The sequence below is a fragment of the Gallus gallus genome, chromosome 2, assembly GCF_016699485.2.
Source record: "Gallus gallus isolate bGalGal1 chromosome 2, bGalGal1.mat.broiler.GRCg7b, whole genome shotgun sequence".
NCBI classification, from domain to species: Eukaryota; Metazoa; Chordata; class Aves; order Galliformes; family Phasianidae; genus Gallus; species Gallus gallus.
Genome location: NC_052533.1, coordinates 34,960,730 through 34,980,110, shown reverse-complemented (window position 1 = coordinate 34,980,110; position 19,381 = coordinate 34,960,730).

Here is a 19,381-nt window from a genome sequence, read left to right as displayed (position 1 = left end):
CACCAAAAAGAAACCAAGAACAATCTATGCAAGAAAAATAATAATTAGGTTAATTATGTTCACAGTGACTGTGTCACATGTCCAAATATTATTTCCTGTGTCTCTTCTGATAGTAGATTTGTACCATATTTCCCTTGGAATATGAACTTACATCTTTTGCTTCTATAGTTAAGTATTAGGCAGTTTCCTATCATTGCCATTCTGTATCTATTAGCATCTGCAAAGTTAAACTACTCTCTGGTAAGACACAAACAGGTTTAGACCTACCGACACTGACTACGTTTGACTTGATTAGATATAGTTATGCAAATAGTATATAAGTTCAGATTTTATAAATGACAGATAAAGAATTTCAGTTTTACATTGATCCTTCCAGTTTTATCTTGTTTTGTCTTGTTCCTCTTCATCCTGTACTTAGAACTCAGTTTTGAGGCTTAATAGTTGTTTGACAGCTGTTTTGTTCTGTTTCATTTCTCTGCAAGCCCATACCCAGGAGAAACATATCAGTTAGATGCCCACTTCACATGATATGTCTATGTACGTGAAGATAACAGCTCCTCACTGAGATTGGGTACTATGCTCCATGTATGCAAAGACTGTCAGAATCCTCAGTGTAGCCATCTCTGCATTTAAGTTTGTGTCCCACCAGACCAATATGATAGGCATGCTCGTGCCCAGGATCACATCTTCCTTATTCCACCCTTAGGCAGAGTGCTCTGGGACACCTGTAAGGCCTTCAGGCCCCAGTTTGAAAGACATTACTCCATCTGAACCAGAGACAGACTTCCCAGAGTATCTGCTTGAAGATGCAAAAACAAGTGTTTGAAAGGAAAAAAAATATTTTCTTGAGCTTACATTAAAGTAAGGATACATCAACATTTTTTAATAGCTGCCTCTTCTAGTGCCTAGATCTTCTTGGCCCACAAAGTGAACTCCAGATGAGATGAAGGTTAATCTGTTCAGGATGACCTTTCTGCTGTCCCCTTGTCCCTGCTCAATAGGTGGCTTAGAGAGTGCTGAATGCTATCTTTGAACTTACTCACATAAGAAGCTTCTGTATAAAATGACCTTTGAGTATGTCTGAGGGAAGACAGTGCTGCATATTGTCCTGCTTTTACACATGTTATTTATATGCTTCATCTTCCATTTGTCCTTCTCTTATCCCATTGACCAGGTTCATAGCGGTCATGGCTATGATAAAAATCATTATTATCTGTTAGAGTTTCTCTACTTCATTTTAGATAACACTTCTCCTGGCTGTGAATGGAAGGGTATGTAATGTTGCTAGTAGCGCTTACCATTTCTCAAACTGTCAGTGAACAGTCATTATTGTCCTTCCACTTCTCTTTCTATTGTGAAAACTGTTAGTTATCCTACTTTTCATAAAGCTTGCAGTTTTGTAAATTAGCTTTCATTGTAATACTCTATCATTTAAATCCGGAAATTCTCTTCAACTTCTTCCTCCAGTTGCATATGGAGCAAATTAGTCATCCAATGAAAATGTGACTGAGACTTGAATCTATATAGTTTAGAAAAAAAAAATAAAGATTTCTCAATCTTTCGGATGGCATTCCAACCTGGCATATTTTTGATTTCAGTATAACAGGTAGTTTCTCATCAACTTTCTCCTACAGTCCTTGGCTCAAATCTTCAAACATTAGATCTCCATTTAGTATGTTATCTGTGAACTCATGTAGTCCTGCCATCCCCGGAGCAGGTAATAAACTTTCTGTCAAAATACGTTATTCTTTCCCTTGTTTTTTTTTAGTTCTAAAAGACAAAGTCTAGTGTAACTGCAGGATCTCATGATAAGAAGGTAAGAATAAGATTATATTTTCTGTAAACTCTCATGGCTTCCTAAGCGCTGTGTCCCCTAAGTCAATGTCTCACAGGTGAGAGAGTACCACTTGTTAATTAATTGTGATTACAGCATAGAAAATAAGTTTGCTCTGTATTCAAGGTAGAGAATGTGAACTCCACAGACTAAATTAATCACCATGCTTCTTCGCAAACATTAGTGCATACAAGTATTAATCCCACTGAGACATGAAATTTAGGATTTTGTTTCTTCTACCCATAGTTGGCTTCTCACATCGCTGTGAGCCTCACCTGTATTTGGGAGAGGCACAGATACCTGCTAGAACAGCATCACAATTAAAACACTGAGTAAAATCACACATTTATTAATTATTCTACTAACATAAGTGTTGTAATAAAAAGAGTTTCAGCAGCTGATGTACTGCTGTTCCATAGCAGTCATATCCAAACTCAACTCCATAATATGAAAAGAAGTGTTAGCAAAACTATATCAAGTGGATGATAGTCCCTGTTCTATAAATTTATTAATACATGTATTAACCCGCAAAAGATGTTGGCGTGCAACTGCATTTCTGCATCATGTGAAGCTGAATTTCAGAGCAACTGTCAGAGACAGGTTAGGCTGGGGGAGAATTGGAGGATATTGTATACAGGGGTATCCACCAATGGCATCTAAACCATTCAATTGGTAAGGAATGATTTTATGTGGTTAAGAATATGACATTCCTCCCCCATGGTAGTTTTAGCTTCAGCCAGTCTCTCCATTAAATCTTTTGAAGACTGCCATATTAAGGTGAACGTCTTATACTTCCCCTCAAGCCCTTCTGTGACTTTGTTCCTCTCTCTCTTGCTTGCAACAACCACTGGGCAGTGATGTGGACATTGATACTCCTGTACTTTCTTCCCTGTGCTGTACTCCAGTGTGTAGATGCATATGCAATGCAGCACTGAGGTTTCTTCATCAAGCAACACTTTCTTTGCACCTCCTTATCATCTGAGGTGACACTCGTCTCAATCTTCTCTTTAAGGTTCTGCCCATTTGCCGGAACTGATACACTTTTCCACTCTGTCACTCACAGAACATTTTTGAGTAGCAGTGCAGGCCACCCACTTGATAAAAATGGCCACGATAGTGAAATTACCAAGGACCAATCATCTCTTCCTCCTCTTCATTTGTATAACAATCCTTTAACATGCAAGATCTTAATGTTATTTAACAAATCAGAAATGGTGGACAGTGTCATAGGGGCAATAGAAGTGGCATACGGCATTCACCTGTAGAACATATTATACAAAATCCATTTGCTTTAATTGAAATTTTCTGAAAAAGCAGATAGTACCTGTGTGTCGAATACATAAAGATGTATGTAATCTGCTCATGATCTATTTGCAGACTGTGCTGTCAGCTGCTTGATGTGCACTGGCTTAGCAGGGGGAGAACAGAAAAAAGGAAGAATAACTAACTGCAGCGTAAACATGGAAATCTTTCTTTAATTGTCTCAGTTCTTATTTTTCTTCCATTCACTGAATGGCAGCTTTGACCCCACAGAATCATTTTTTAGATCAGACTTCAAATACTGAATGTTTAATGCACACTTTTTTAAACCAACAGGCTGAATTATCCATCTGGTTGCCTAATATATTTTCATGGTAGCTTTAGGTCCTAGCAAATTGGGTATTTCAATACCTGAACATCTTCAGTATAGCAGAACATAATGACAATGAACACGTACATTGGTGAAGAAAGGGATTTTTTTGTGTTTCTATATAAGTACGGTAATACATTCTGACACCATAAGAGCAGTATTTTCTGTCAATCAGCTTGAATTCTCTGTAAGCCTCAGACATATAAGTCACATTGAGAGGGTTATGCATTTCACAAGTGGATTTATATATAAATACTTTCTCTGGCTCCAGTTCAACACAACAAAAGAAGTCAAACATTAGTCTGTATTTGTATTTCTTCACTGAAATGTTTTGACATAAACTGCACACAATCCTAGCTGAAAAGTGCCATACAGTTTGGAACAAATGGCTATGAACACCTCTATTGTTCACAAAATGCCAAAGTTTTTGTTTCTTAGAAACTTAGAGGCCTCATTTCCAAAGCTGCATCGATGGTGTGTTTTGTAATGAGAACACAGGCAGTTTGCAGCCTTCTACATCCTTTCCTAGGCACTCCTTGCCACTGTTCTAAGTAGACTCAGAAGCATACAAAGCTGCTAACGCCACTGAGGTCTACAAAAATTACATCTGATCTTTGGCAAAACAATGAAACATCTATGACAAAGCGGTGGCTATTTTTTCTCCAACTGTGAAGCAAATACCCATTTTTACATGGCATTAAGCAAATCTCTGTCACTTTGTAAAACACTGTTTTACATTGTGTGGCAATTTCTTGAGTCAGACTGATCTCTCAGGTACACCATCTAATTCTAAAATAAGTCAGTGAAAGGTGAGTTACTCTGGATTTACTGTAGAATTCCTGTTCCCCAGTGTGTAATGGAAGTGTCTATAACAAGCACAGGAACCCTGCAAGGTTTGGGTGCAGCTCTGTAACATAAATGCTGGGGTGACTGCAGTGATGACAACATCACACACAGAACAGCTTGCAAGCTTTCCTGAAATGTGTCAGCCAGCAAAGTCCCAAGGGGCTTCTAAACTTGTTGAATGTCACTGAAGCAGCATGGTCATCTGGCTATGTTCTTTTCCTCTGTGGATATTCTAATATTTAGCGCACACTCATCCATCACTCGCCTATTTACCCCAGCTTCTCTTTATCCTTCATGTAGCCTATCTAACTACCACAGGACAGCAAAAGCCTCCAAACAGCAGCAGAAACATCAAGGGCTCAAACTAGACTTATGGGAAAAAAAAAAGTGCACTGCCATTTTTGTGTTCTATTTCACAGTGTTTGTTTATTAAATTACACTGAGAAGCACAGTATATTCATTGACATAAACTTGCTTTAAGTGGCCCCTAAGAAAATGTGTTGGTTTCATTAGATATCCAATACTGTGTTTAGTTCAATGGGTTTAATTATGAAAAGGGAAAAGAAGAAAACATTCAAGCAGGATTTGTATGTGTTCAAACTAAAATATGCTGGTTTTGGAAAGCAAAGCATTGGTTTTCAATGAAAAGCTACTGGTATTAGTGAAAATATTATGCCTTGAAAGGAAATCTATTCATTTCCATAAAAATTTAGTGACTTGAGTATGCATGGATTGGTTCCACTACGGATGTATTTGATTCAATGACACTGCATTAGTTTCAAAGCATATTTATCCATGCAGTAAAAATGTATAGGTTAGGAGAATTAAAGAGCCATGATGATGGCTGCCCTGAAGACTCTAATCTGAAATACAATTCCTACTAAAATTGATTAAATTTGGCTTAACAATGATACATTCAAAAATCCTAAATAAAACCTATAATATTTCATCACTATGGACACATCAGTTCTTTTGCATTTCTCTGGTGTAAACCAGTGTGTTCATATTTCTAGAGGCTGCATCCCATCCACTTCTCCCTAGAATGTAGCTATAGGTGATTTAGGTTCATTCTCTCTAAGCAAAGTATAGTTTTCCTCCCCTGTCTCTAAGAAGGAAAATGTAGTTTGTTCAGTGGGACAGTAGACAGGAGCATAGTCTTGACTTCCAGTTTTCAATTTTCAGACTGCGTGTGGAAACTAAGGATGCACAAGTATTGTACAATACCGTATGTATGTATTGTACAATGTGCATTGTACAAACCGTAGTGGACCCTCTCTCTTGCTGTAGTCGAGCACAGAGAGCCAATTTGAGAGGAGAGGAGGAATGGCAGCAGGTCCCAGCTCAGAAATGCAGGCAACCCCCACCCTGACCTATCACGGTTCCTCAGGTGTCTCTACATAATAGGTTTGATGCCCTGAAACCAGAGGGAGAGGTGAGTGAGGATAAGGTGGGAAGACTGCCTCCGAGTGTGACTAAGGTGAGGAGGTCAGCTCCACGCTTAAAGACTGCCTCCTCCAAAAAAGAAAGGATGGTGATAGTTGTAGGTGACTCCCTTCTGAGAGGAACAGAGGGCCCGATATGTCGACCTGACCCTACCCGCAGGGAGGTCTGCTGCCTCCCTGGGGCCCGGGTCAGGGACATTTCCGGGAAACTTCCTGGTCTGATCCACCCCTCTGATTACTATCCATTATTGATAGTTCAGGGCGGCAGTGATGAGGTTGCTGACAGAAGCCTGAGGGCTATAAAAAATGATTTTAGGGGGCTGGGGAGGTTAGTTGACAATGCAGGTATACAAGTAGTATTTGCAGGTATTCCTACAGTGGCAGGGAAAGATAATGCAGTGACCAGGAAAACCCATCACATAAACACATGGCTGAGAGGCTGGTGCAAACGCAAGAATCTCGAGTTCTTTGATCATGGGGCGGTCTACTCAGCACCTGGCCTGAGGTCTGCAGATGGGTATCACCTGTCTCAAAAGGGGAAACGGATCCTTGCCCAGGAGCTGGCAGGACTTGTAGAGAAGTCTTTAAACTAGACATGAGGGGGGAAGGGGATAAAACCAGACCTGCTAGAGATGAGCCTGGGGGAGCGATAATAGGATTAGGGGTGAGGAGAGAGGCCCAGCTAAAGTGTGTCTGTACCAATGCACGCAGCATGGGCAACAAACAAGAAGAGTCAGAAACCACTGTGCAGCAGGCAAGCTATGACCTAGTTGCCATTACAGAAACACAGTGGGACCACTCCCATGACTGGAGTGCTGCAATGGATGGCTACAAACTCTTCAGGAAGGATAGGCAAGGAAGGAGGGGCAGTGGCGTGGCTCTCTATGTTAACGAGTGCTTTGAGGTTACTGAACTTATGACTGGGGATAATAAGGTTGAATCCTTATGGCTTAAGATCAGGGGAAGAGCCGACAAGGCAGACATCCTGGTGGACATCTGTTATAGACCGCCAAACCAGGATGAAGAGACAGATGAGTTGTTCTATGAGCAGCTGGCGGAAGCTGCGCGATCGCCAGCCCTTGTCCTCATGGGGGACTTCAACTTCCCCGACATATGCTGGGAATACAATTTAGCACAGAAGAAGCAGTCTAGGAGGTTTCTGGAATGTATGGAGGACAACTTCTTGACGCAGATGATAAGAGAACTTACGAGAGGAGCTGCCCTGTTAGACCTGCTGTTCACAAACAGAGAAGGTCTGATGGGAGATGTAGAGGTTGGGGGCTGCCTTGGGCAAAGTGACCACAACATAGTAGAGTTCTCGATTCTTGGTGGAGTCAGGAGGCGGAACAGCAAAACTGCTACCTTGGACTTCTGGAGGGCAGACTTTGAATTGTTCAGGAGACTAGTAAGGAGAGTCCCCTGGGGCTCAGTCTTAGAGAGTAAAGGGGTACAAGATGGCTGGTTGCTCTTTAAGAAGGAAGTCTTAAAGGCACAGGAGCAGGCTGTCCCCCTGAGCCGCAAAATGAGCCGGTGCAGAAGAAGACCAGCGTGGATGAATAGGGAACTATTCTTGAGGCTCCAGGAGAAAAAAAGAATCTACCTCCTGTGGAAGAAGGGATGGGCAACCCGGAGAGAATACAGAGAAGATGTTAAGATGTGCAGGGAGAAAATCAGAAAGGCAAAAGCCCAGCTTGAACTCAACCTGGCTGCTGGGGTAAAAGGGAACAAGAAACCCTTTTACAAGTATATCAACAGTAAGAGGAGGACCAGGACGAATCTCCATTCTCTACTGGATGAGGTTGGGAATGTGACCACTGAGGATAAGGAAAAGGCAGACGTTCTGAATGCCTTCTTTACATCTGTCTTTAAAAGTCAGACCAGTTATCCTCAGGTTTCTCCACTCTCTGACCTGGCAGCCTTGGCTGGGGAGCAGACTAAACCCCCCACAATTCAGGAGGAAACAGTCAGAGACCTGCTACTCCAACTGGACTGCCACAAGTCCATGGGACCGGATGAGATTCACCTGAGAGTGCTGAGGGAACTGGCGGAGGTGATAGCTGAGCCGCTTTCCATCGTCTATCAGCGCTCTTTGTTGATGGGTGAGGTCCCAGAAGACTGGAGGCTTGCCAATGTGACTCCCATCTACAAGAAGGGCTGCAGAGAGGATCTGGGGAACTACAGGCCTGTTAGCCTGACCTCAGTGCCAGGGAAGATTATGGAGCGGATTGTCTTGAGGGAGATCACGCAGCAAGTGCAGGACATCCAGGGGACCAGGCCTAGCCAGCATGGGTTCACGAAGGGCAGGTCCTGCTAGACCAACCTGATCTCCTTCTATGATCTAGTGACCTGTCTGGTGGATGAGGGAAAGGCTGTTGATGTAGTCTACCTAGACTTCAGCAAAGCCTTTGACACAGTTTCCCACAGTATTCTCCTGTAGAAGCTGGCAGTCTGTGGCTTGGACAGATGCACTCTTGGCTGGGTAAGGAAGTGGCTGGAGGACCGGGCCCAGAGAGTGGTGGTGAATGGAGTTAAATCCATCTGGCGACCAGTCACGAGTGGTGTTCCCCAGGGGTCGGTGCTGGGGCCTGTCCTGTTTAATATCTTTAGTGATGACCTGGATGAGGGCATTGAGTGCACCCTCAGTAAGTTTGCAGATGACACCAAGCTGGCTGGAAGTGTTGATCTGCCTGAGGGTAGCGAAGTCCTACAGAGGAATCTGGATAGGCTGGATAGCTGGGCTGAAGCCAATGGGATGGGATTCAACAAGACCAAATGCCGGGTCCTGCACTTTGGCCACAATAACCCCAGGCAACGCTACAGGCTTGGGGCAGAGTGGCTGGAAGACTGCGTAGAGGAAATGGACCTGGGGGTATTGATTGATGCTAGACTGAACATGAGCCAGCAGTGTGCCCAGGTGGCCAAGAAGGCCAATGGCATCCTGGCTTGTATCAGAAATAGCATTGCCAGCAGGAACAGGGAAGTAATTGTCCCCCTCTACTCAGCACTGGTGAGGCCACACCTGGAGTACTGTGTCCAGTTTTGGGCCCCTCACTGTAAGAAAGACATCGAGGCCCTGGAGCATGTCCAGAGGAGGGCAACAAAGCTGGTGAGGGGTCTGGAGCACAGGCCTTATGAAGAGCGGCTGAAGGAGCTGGGATTGTTCAGTCTAGAGAAGAGGAGGCTCAGGGGAGACCTTATTGCTCTCTATAACTACCTGAAGGGAGGTTGTAGTGAGCTGGGAGTCAGCCTCTTCTCTCGTGTGACTAGTGATAGGACTAGAGGGAATGGCTTCAAGCTGCTCCAGGGAAGATTCAGGCTAGATGTTAGGAAATACTACTTCTCTGAAAGGGTGGTCAGGCACTGGAATGGGCTGCCCAGAGAGGTGGTGGAGTCACCGAGCCTGGTGGTGTTCAAAGAGCATTTGAATGTTGTGTTGAGGGACATGGTTTAGCGAGAACCATTGGTGAAGGGCGAATGGTTGGACTGGATGATCCTGTGGGTCTTTTCCAACCTTAGCGATTCTATGATTCTATAAGTGTCTGGGGGGTAGGAGTGGTCCTGCTGACCATAGGTCTGAGGACTATCATCAGATTAAATTCCAGCAGCATCTCTGTGCCTGTATTTCTTTCTGGCTCCTCCAGTTCACTCTGTAGGCCATTACTCAGACTCCATGAGTTGCTCTTCACTGATCACCTAACCTCCTCCAGTGAACAGATACAGAAACAGAGGTGGATTTTTGGTTGCATGAATACGTCCTTGACATCAGGAAACAAACAAACAAACAACAAACAAACAAAAAAGAAACAACATACCGGTGAAGCTATGCTTTTCTTAGGCCTGTACATTTATTTTCTGTTAAAACTGTTGTGCTGTGCTAAAATGCTTTCAGACTCTTGCTGAAGCATAAAAATGTAGGCATGAACTCCCCTCATGAAGTTCATTTTTTCATGTAAATCATAGTGTTTAATAAATGCACAATTAATTGAGAGGTGTTTCAGCTTCATCTGCTATAGCACAATAGGACTCTGGCTACACCGCTGTTATAAGTAATATTCTGTAGACACAACATTTGGAACCACTCAGGCTTCTGTGGTTGCTTCTATTGTACAGAGGCATCCTGAGTGATTCTGAAAGCCCAGGTATTTGTTTTGATTTGTCTATAAAAATGTATTGGTAACTTTATTATTTAGTTTGTCCTGCTGACTAACACAGCTACCCACTCATGCTAAAAAATGTACATAATACAAAGGCTGTTAAGTGCCTGTACTATTTCTATAAGCAGAAACATCAATAAGCACTTGACTTTGAAGTTTTTACCATCCATTCTCCAGTATGACTCTGAATGATAAAAGAAAACAGTCTTCAACTTGTCTCTTTGTGGTGTACAGTGAGGCTCTATTTACTCCGACGTTTCTTAATGATGGGACCCTAGCTTTCCCACAGACAATCTCATTCCCTCTAACAGTACATACATGAACAATTCCTTTTTCTTTTTTTTTTTTCATAAGTCCTCATTAGCCTGTTCCAGTCTAATACAACTGGTATTCAGTATTTTCAGGTAAGATTGTAAAAAATGTCTTAGGTTCAAGTCCTGAATCTAGCCTTTCTGAATAGATTCCTGACAAATCCAATTGCAGGATCAGTATTCTTGTTTAGCCTGGAAAAGAGAAGGTTCTGGGGATACCTCATTGTGGCCTTCCAATACTTGAAGGGAGCATATAAACAGGAGGGAGAATGGCTGTTTACAAGGGTGGATAATGATAGGACAAGGGGGAATGGCTTTAAGATGAGACAGGGGAGGTTTGGTTAGATATTAGGAGGAAGTTTTTCACACAGAGTGTGGTGATGCACTGGAACAGGTTGCCCAAGGACGTTGTGGGTGCCCCATCCCTGGAGGCATTCAAGGCCAGGCCGGATGTGTCTCTGGGCAGCCTGGTCTGGTGGTTGGCGACCCTGCACATAGCAGGGGGGTTGGAACTAGATGATCTTTGAGGTCTTTTTAACCCAGGCCATTCTATGATTCATTCTATATTCACATGAGTCTGATGAGCTACAGTTTCATCTTGCCACAGGAAAGAATATTCCTGTTGAAAGAACCTATTTTTCACTGTCGTGTTATAAATTAAAAGTTTGCTGCAACTCCAAAAAAACATATTTCATTGTTTTCCTCCAAACCAAAATGTACCCTTAAGCATTTAAGACTTTATTTAAAGCCTGGGAAGCAGAAAATTAAGCGATAGAGGAAGAATATGGTCCCATTAGAGAAAAAAACTGCAGTTATAAAATACACAATTTAAAGACAGTTACCATTCTGTGGTATAAGACTTCCTGCATCACAGTCTCCCAGAATAACTTTTTAAAGTGCTATTGCCAGTATCACCAAGCAGGCTTTGTAATCACCACTGCCATGCATGTAGGACTCCAGGATAATAATTTTCCTCAATTAGGATTTGCCCAATATGGTTCGTTATGTTTTATTTCTAAGTTCTTCCTAAAATTTTCATACACTTTTCTCTTGCACCAGTATAAAGATCTTTGGTTTGGCATACAGCAGAACTATTCTGACTCCTTATGTAATGCAGTCAAGTTTAAATATCTTCCTTTGATTAGTCTCTATGGCTATATATAATAGCTATTACCAAAGTTAAAATACTCCATATGCTAGCTATAGTGCACAACTGCCTTTGCACAAAGAAAATCAGAGCCCATGGTCCTGATTCTGCAGAATTTACACACAGGAATAATGGCATGACTGTTACACCAAATTTCTCATGCACACATGAATATTTGAAGACTAAGCATTTACAATACTGTTATAAATCGATCATCAGAAACAGGTGAAGGGGAACCCTCTAAGAGACTGTATCGGGAAACCCCTCTACCTCTTTCCCATGTAAATCTGATTGCATAGGAATAGACAAGGGATCCAGGATTTGAAGGACTGATGTTCTCATCAGTATACTCTGATGTTCTCACATGGCTGAAGTCTTCTGTGGGTAAGAACATTTTGTACTCCTGTGGCTGTTTTCAGTCATACTCAGCCTTTAGAAGCTGCTTTATGCATTTATTACATTTATTTTCAATTTAGTCTGTTTTGTGGATGAACTTTTACATCTCCTTTTAACTGTCTAGCCATTCCATGCAGTAGAAGGCAAACATTTTAAAAATATATCTGATGTTTTCTAACATCTTCAGCATATTTTATCGTATTTATTCAAAACACAGGAAAGCAATTGCAGTCCAGCATGGAGGAGCTCACCTGAACAAATTACCCCCAACTCCAGCCAGTCCTGCAGTCAGGCAGCAGACAGGGGGCTGCATAAATTCCTCCAGAGCCCATACTAGCATCTTCTCTCAGCCCCAGGTTCCCCTCCAGCCATCACTGGGTTCCATCTGCTATACAACCATGAGAAAAACAAGGCCAAATACACTTGAGCAGAGGTGTAACACCTTTCAGGGTTTCCAGCAGAGGCTATTTGGTGCCCTAGGCTAAAGGACTTCCCATACAAATTTTTAAAAATTGAGTTGATAGCATGCAGGATGACAGCCTTCAGTACAGGGCAAGGAATGCATGAAACACGGATATCTCACAGGACAATGAGTTTTAGGTCACACTTAAAGCAGAGAAAAAATTCCACACTTAGTTAGAAGTGCACACACTAGAAATGCTACCACTTGTCATTTTGTGATTCCAGATTTACAGAGGTGTAAACAGGAGCAGAATTTGTTCCAGAATCTCTAGGCAAGCTGAGAAAAAGCCCTCCTGGAACACATATTTCAATATCATGCCTTAGGTAACAGTAAAATCACAGTCTTTATGTTTCTTTCATGCACTATCAAGCTTCCATGCATCATACATCTTTGTGTTTCCTTAGCTGCTTCACAGAATTAAAAGAACACTGGGATCTAGGTGTTTTGTTTGTTTTTTTTTTTTCCATTTTACAAGAATGCACATTTTTCAAGACTAAATAAACAAAATGCATTCACTCCTTAATTGGCTTTTGTCAGGAGACATTCTTCTTTTCAGCTAAGAGAGAAGTATTCTTTGATGTCTTCATTAAAAGATCTCACCATTTATCCTCAGAAATATACACACACACAAATATATATTAATGGCATGGTAAACTTTTGTGTCACCCTTTGATTGTTTCATAATGCCAAGAATGCCATTTTAAATGTGTATTATTTTGCCAGGGTTTATGTAAAGTAACAAGGTGGATATTATTCTTTAAATCTAAGTCTAAACAATATGAATATTGGAGCCAATTGAAGTAAATCATAATTGCTAAACAGGATTAAGTTTGCAACAGCATCCAAAAAGTCTGTAAGAAAGCAGACACAAGAACAGATCCGTACAGCAAAAATACATTTTATTCATAGCTTCTACCCTAGACCCTCACTTTCCAAAATGTTAGTGCCACGAATCATTGTTAGAAAAACAATAACCTTAGTGATCTTACATTTTCTCTCTGTGCAAATTATGTATGTTTCATGTGACATTACTTACTTCCTCAGCAAGCAAGCCTTTTCCATCTGTTGGAAAACCACCAGTGGTGATGTGCTATCAAAGTGAATTACCTTCTTACATGCTAGAAAATTAGGGCAATCCAGTGCCTTTCATCTAGCTCTTCCACACTGCCTTCCTGCTCCCACAGGATCCCCCACTCACTCTTCTCTTACTGACTTGTATGGGAGACATACAATTACTTTCCAAGAAGTAATTTTTCTGTGGCTTGAGAAAGATGTTTCAGGCTCGAAAAGAGCTTCCATAACTGTATGTACAGTTTGTTTCTACAGTGCCACTGAGCAGCAGAAACAGTAAGTTCTTTGTAAGCGGGTTAAAAAAAAAAAGAGAGAGAGAGAGCAAGAGAGAGAGGAGAGAAAGAGAGAGAAAGAGAGAGAGAGAGGAAAACAAATTAAGGAAAGGATGTGCTATCTTGTCTAAGCATAAGTGGCTGTAGGGGCCTTTACTCCATGTAGATGTCAGGGAGTAGCTGCAGCCAGTGCTTTCTCTTCTGGTCAGGATGGATGGGCTATTTCATTTTCTTTGCACTTATCATGATTTCCAACATTGGAATAATAATGGATAGAACAAGTTTACACAGGTCTGAACACTGTTAGTTAAATAATTGTCCAGAGAAAGGTAAACTGAAAGTAAGGTTTGAATGGAAACAAGTTTACAGTCTTCTATCACCCTACTGTAAGTTATTCTTTGGCTGTAAAATAATGTTCTCCAAAATGTGCCAAGTGCTGAAAACCTTGTGAATGAAGAGTTAAGAGAATGTTCCATTTCCCCATTGCTGTATCATCTTCCTTCTTTTCCTATCACTTCTATTTCTCTCTTGACTAAATTATCATTCTTTATTTCTCTCCCATTATCTTGTCATGACGCAAACCCCTCTCACATATGCCTACGTTCATACCTGCCTTCACCTTTCATAACTATTCACCTTCATGTCTCCCATCTCTTTCTTTTCCAGTCTTTCTGTGGGTGAACTGTGATATTGCTGTCCATCCTTCTCCCCATTCCAGTCATCTCTGTGCCTTCCTCTGTGACTTCCACAATACTTTTATTGCTCGCTATGAGTGACCTGAACTTCCAAACATTGCATTACCTTTTCTTAAAACATTCACATATTTTGTATTTTGCCCCATTTGAAGACTGACATTTGCATCCTTCTCTACGCATCTATTAGAGTTAAAGGGTTTTGCTTTCAATTACAAAATGTCTGTAAAACTTCTGTGTAGTGACAGGAAATGTTTCAGAAGGATTGACTCCTCTGAGGCAAAGTTAATCATAAAAAGTTAAAAATATATAAGTTTATAATGAAGATCTAAATCATATCTAAATAGTTGAGTTGCTGTTGTTACACCATAACACAACAGGTGAAAAAGTTTCAAATATTCCATCATTTTATACCAACCACTGAGCACTCATCTACTAGATATCTTCAGCAGAACATTTACAGATGCAAAAAGTTGCTTTGGTCACTAAGTCTCACATACACTCGATGCATACATCTGTAGTATACTGTAGTAAATCTGAATGCTTTTGTCTCTGTTTATGAGTTTTGATGCAGCTTTCAGGAAGAACTGTAACATGCTGTTTACTGGTAGAGTTGCTCCTGTGTCTAAGTCAATGGCCCTTCTGAATCCGAAAAAGCCTCACTGATATCTGCAAATCGTTAGTTGAGATAATTAACACCTATGCTCTCCAGAAAAATCAGAATTGTTATCCTTCTATCACCCCAAATCAGCAGAGGGTGAAAGAGCAGTAAATTATGCTAAACTGCTATCAGGTCTCCATCTGCTTTTTCATTTCATACAGGTCTCCATCCTCTTCAGAGCTAGCCTCACATGAACATCTTCAGCAAGCACCCTGAGCCAAACCCACCGCAATGATTTCATACCCCCATCTCCAGACCAAATATAGCTGAGGCACAAACTGCATTATTCTCTACAGCTCCTCCTCCCTGGGATTCAGAAGAACATCTAGCAATGCAATGCATTTAATGGCATTTGATTGTATACAAAATTCTGTAATTTGCAAAGGATCTCCCAGTCATTAGTGAGAATTAATGAGGTTCTACAGTAATAAAATCTTACTTCAAAATACAGAGTTTTACCAGAACATATGGGATTATAAAAGTAAATGTGCATCACACATAATCTTATGCCACATTATATAGCACATTTTTAAAAAGGAAACACCCACAGGTCTGAACAACTTTTATTTTTATGCAAATGCACTATGCACAGAGACGTGCTTACATGTCGCTTTTTTGTTGTATCACCACAGTGCCAAAGGGAGGTATCATGTCTTACTTTGCCTTGCCTTTCTCAATCTACCTTTGCAAACACTCTTTGCCATCCATGGGCTAAAGGGCTTCTGGCATTGCAGAACTGTTTGCTATTCACATCCATCTTCTGTGATGTTCAGAAGTAAGCCACTGCAAGAGCTTTGTAACCTAATCCTCCTTGGGAATTCAATATGCTATACAACTTATGCCCAACCCTGCATGCTTTTTATAATCATAGCCATCATCTTTTTATTATGTCTTGGACTTGAAGAGTCCTGAAAGCAGATGTAACTCATGATGACCTGACTTCAATGGGAGAATGAACCAGGTGGCTAATTGTCTCTAAAACAAATACACTGATAATTAGCAGGAGAGCACAATGCAACAGAAGCCTAACCACCAACCTTTATTTAAGTTAAGCAAATGGGTGAGAAAATGATGCAGCTGCATCGTACTTTGACAAGTTAATAAGGGAACCATGCTTCATCTAGTCAGCTACAGTAGCCAAAGCATGCCCTCAGGACATGGTATCAATGATTCTGAAATGGTAAACTTATACAAAATGGAAAAAAAATCAGCACTAGCACAGAAAAGCTCTTCTGCAACAGCTTCCCTTTCAGAGATGGTCACTGCACTAGCTTTTCACTCCGTGTACCCACATTCAAACCTTGTCTTACATCTCAAATGGAAATAGCCATGGTGGCCCCCTCTTGCTTCCCACTTGCCCATATCATAAAAACAAATACACTGACATCCTTTGCTGAGGAACAGTCTAGGAACAAATAGCAAAGGAGCTGCCAGTTAGGCTGTATTACATTGGCAGTACTGCACAGAGGAGCTTCCTCTCTAATGGCTCACAGAATAGCTGGCTTTAGCTACCATTGCCAGTCCCCCATCTTTACAAGCAGTAAACTTCAGTCCATTGATTCCATAAAAAGCAAACAAGAAAATGAGTGGAGTTTGCTTTAAAGGTATTAGATACTCAGAGACTTTAACACTCCCCACACTGAAACACAGATTGTTTTGTAAATTATGTCGAACAGCAGCCAACAGAGGGTACCATGTAAAATACCCAATGCACACAACTGTAAGGGTGTTGACAGAGAAGTGGAAAGAGAAATATTTCCAAGTAATTCCCATTATCTTTGTTATATTTGTGACACTGATCAGATAAGTCCATCTCTCTTGTACTAGGAGGTAAAATTTTCACTTATGTTGAACACTGCATGCTCATATGATTGAACACTTACCCTTGTTTATGAGTAAAAGAGGGAGACAAATTACACTGGTTATCTAATAACTTGGAAGTGTTAAGAAGTACTGAAGAGAAAAATTATTATTAATAATTAATAAGGACCATAATATGGACCCCATACTCTAGTTCCAGGTCAGAATAAAGGCTAATTTAAGCATGTCCATATGCCAGAGCCTCACACAAGACAGTGTTTGGGTACTATAGAGAACGAGAAAGCAGAACTGGATATAAAGCAAGGGCTCAATATATCAGTGTTACCCCATTCTTACAAGCTCTCAATGTTTTCCCTGTACTGTAAGCAACAATAAGCTACAAAGTAATGCTATCAACACCCATCCCACTTCTTGAAAGATATTGGGCTCAAAAGTAGATTTTGTCAAAGTCTATTATCCCATATCACTTAAATCTTCAAAAAGATTATCAAGACATTTACACTGGCATAACACTGGGGTAAAATCGTGGTGAGATTGGCCTCTTCTCACAGTCCAAAGTGAGCAAACTATAATATTTAAACAGATAGCATAAATGGTGAAAAGTAGATTTTTCCACTAACATGTTTCTAGCTTCCAGCTTTAATAGTCTAAGGAAATGTTATTAGGGTGATCAAAGAGAAAAGTCACAAATTAGAGAAATATGACAACTAAGCATCAAGTTAGTGTGGCAAAGTAGATTGCTTTCTTTCCATTTCCTGTTAAACATTGCTTTGGAACTTTATTTTGATGTAGATATGACAAAACCCTCATTGCTTTTCAGTTTTTGGTGCACAAGTCTACTGAAAGGAAAAGAATAAAGGGAAAATGAAGAGACTGTCAGAACAATAGCTGTGTTAAAAAAAAAAGAAGAAGAAGAAGAAATCTGCCAAGGCTTTAGATTTTCAGACTTTGACAAACAGAAAAAGAAGTCAATGAGAAAAATAACCTCTTGTCTATTCTTGCAGGCCCTTAAGTGATTTGACTGTTCATTAAGCCCCATGCACCTCTTCCTGAACTTAAAAATAATTAGCTTTAATAGTTGAGGTAGAAAGAAAATTAGATGTAGCTCCTTTCAGTTCCTCTTTTAACTAGGGTAAGTGCAATAGTGGGGAAGTTTCAGGGCATTTTTTTTTTCCCCACCAAATGATCTATGATTTCATTGTCAGATTAAAAGGTAGGCATCTAGACTCCCACCAAGTTCAAAATAATCTTAGCTCCTGTTATTTTCTTGTTTAACTTTCTGCAAATGCTAATAAATGAATGGAAGAGTATCAGCTGTTTACCAGCTTTGGTATACTGCTGTGAGATGCAGACATTTCCAGTTCAGTCAATATTTTTTACTTTATCACAGTAAGAATTAGACTATCACAATGTTCACATAATACAAGTTTAATATGACGTGCCCAGGAAAAAGTGTCTTGGTATTGTCTGACATCACATTATGTGTTCTTCAAGCTGTTTGACTAAATAACAGGAATAGGGTCAGTTTAGCCCCTCATGATTTTTCTTCCATGTAAGTTTTAGACTTCTTACTTATAAATTCTGCTCTCATCGTTCTTTCCTAGGAGTCCAGGAGGTAGTTTTTTGAGTTTTGTTTTGTTTTCTATAAAGAGCATTTCAGGAGCAGACTTCCTGAGTAAGATGTGAAATGTAACACTGTCTTCTCAGTGCAAATGTAGAGTTCCAATAGGTATTGAAAAACATGATTTTCCTTGCAGAGCCTTTTCCTGCAGGTAGCATGTATTATCAAGCACATACTTCTTAGTAGTCCAACAACACCATCAGAATAAGTTTTGTTCCAACCCCTGATTATTTAATTTGTGACACTAGACAATAAAAAACTGATGATCAGAGCAAACCCATCCATATATTCTCTTTAAGAAGAGTACAATATAAGACTAAAGAATAAGAACAGTACAATATAATAAAAACAATATATTCTCAGAAAACATTCATGAAAAAGACAGCAACAATGAAGGAGGTTTCTTTTAAAAATAGCATTTCCTTGCAAAATAAATATTTAGTTGTTGGTGAAAAACATACATAAATTTAATTTAAATCTTAAACATTTCCTTTTAAGATCCTTGTTGATAATATTTCCAGTACTGAAACATCATTCTACACGCAGGTTGCACACTTCCCCTTACAAGTCAGAATCAAAACAAATACCCTTCTACTGAATGTTCCTTCCTCTTTTTCCCCAGGAACTCTTTCTCATTTCATAAAGAACTTGGTACTTTCTCAAACTAAGCCCAAACATATATCATCTGCGGAATTGTGCTACTAGGTAGTAGGATACCATCTCCTCTTGACCAGATTATTTGTGTTTGTGGGCCAAAAAATTTGGAAAACTGAAAGTTTTACAAAGACTCTAGAAATAGGCTAAAAGAAAGCAGTTTGTGGAGATGGAAAGAAGAGAATGTGATACTCCAAGATCAGATTTAAGAGTAAAGTATTTTCCAGATTTCCCGAGAGGAGCACCTTCACAGAAGGATCTCACTTATCTTGGATCTACTCACTAGAGAATTGAATATAAAGATATAAATTACTAGAAACTGGAATACAGCCATTCAATTTCCTATACTAAAAATAAGGTAAGTCT